The sequence below is a fragment of the Vombatus ursinus genome, unplaced genomic scaffold (assembly GCF_900497805.2).
Source record: "Vombatus ursinus unplaced genomic scaffold, bare-nosed wombat genome assembly UNPS02009573.1, whole genome shotgun sequence".
Taxonomy (NCBI): domain Eukaryota; kingdom Metazoa; phylum Chordata; class Mammalia; order Diprotodontia; family Vombatidae; genus Vombatus; species Vombatus ursinus.
In genome coordinates this window covers 3,183,436-3,184,895 of record NW_020949351.1, presented here as the reverse complement: position 1 = coordinate 3,184,895, position 1,460 = coordinate 3,183,436, and the positions used below count along the sequence as shown (strand labels likewise).

The 1,460-nt window shown below is 37.9% G+C and overlaps 1 pseudogene; it reads right to left on the bottom strand.

Moving 5' to 3' along the window:
- Nucleotides 1-207: 207 nt before the first annotated feature.
- Nucleotides 208-1,115, bottom strand: LOC114035953 (annotated as a pseudogene).
- Between the last annotated feature and the right edge of the window lie 345 nt (nt 1,116-1,460).

Sequence of the window (1,460 nt, the reverse complement as noted above, 5' to 3'; positions counted from 1 at the left end):
CTTTAAAACAATTGGCTATTTTTTCCTGGTATTCTTTCTTCCTTTTACTGTCATCCTTTTCATCTTTCTTTCCACATATCTGAGACACATTATATGTAACTACACCATGATTTGAACCTAACACTCCTACTGCCTATTTTCTTTCTTCAGAAAAAAAAATAAATAGAATACAGATTTGAGTTTGACTGTAAAATCAAAATATCATTTTCATAGATTCACATTGCTATATTGGGAAACATGTAAAGTAGGGGTGTTGACTTCAGTGAAGACTAGTTAGTTGTGAAGCAGTGAATAACCATAACCTTGGCCTTCATGGCCTCTGAGTTTTTCTCCTGAGATATCTTAAACTGATTTGATCCACACTTGTTATGATGAGCTCTGAGCCTAGAATCTGAATAAGAGGACTGTCATGCAAAACGGTGTCCATGAAATACTATTGATACAACTCCATTATCTTCTGCTCCAAATATTCATTCATCAAGGCATTGGAAAAAGGCTTCTGAAGTGGCCTAATACTTTTGTCCCTGATGCTATTTATTCTCTAGCAAGATGGATATTTTTGAAGGGGTTTACAAAATATCACTCAATTGAGTTTAAATAGATTCCTCCATAGGCAAAGGAATTTCTGAAGATTTCAACAGTGGGTCAAATTTAAAGTTGCTCTCCAAGGTGGAATATGTTGCAGATAAATTGATGGTCATGACTTGGCCCCCAGCAAAGTATAAGTCATTATCATTTTTGCAAATACTTTAACAAGAAGGAAGAGCCAAATAGATTTCTTTGCTCATATTGGAGTCTTCACAGTCTTCAACCCCAGCAAAAGTTTACCATTCAAAGGAGGGGATTGTGACTTAATTCTGTCACTGTCACTTTTTGTTTCCTGCTATGTTGGCTTTCTCTTGAATGGATTGAAGAAATAAAATTTCTAAGAGGCTTGCATCTCCAATGAAGATGTTTATCTTTGTCTTGTACTTCATCTGCAGATGAACAAGGAATACTACTGGTAGAGTTCATTTCTGTTGCCTTTTCTCAGCAACCTGTTCATCACTAGGAGGGTAAGCCTGGTGGTTATCAGACCAGTAGGCAATTCCATAGAGATATGTTTCAGAAAGCATTCCTGGAAACAGCTGTAGCTATATGACTCTAGGCAAGTGATATATCCTCTCTGAGCCTCAGGTTCCAGAATGTTTCCAGTCTAATGGCTCCTGAGGCATGACATAAACACAATTGTCCATGGAGAGAACAAGTTTAGTTGTTATTTTTGTCTCGAAATGTTTGCAAGCCTTCCTTGAGTTGATTCTGTAGGGGGAGGTTTGCTGTTTAATCTTTCAGTAATGTCCAACTCTTTATGTCCTTCAATTCCATGTGTCCTCTTTCACTCTGTAGCCATGGGCATCTTCCCCAAAACCTCACCAACTGCTCTGAGCTCTTCCCCTGCCACCATGCCACCTTTACAAAAT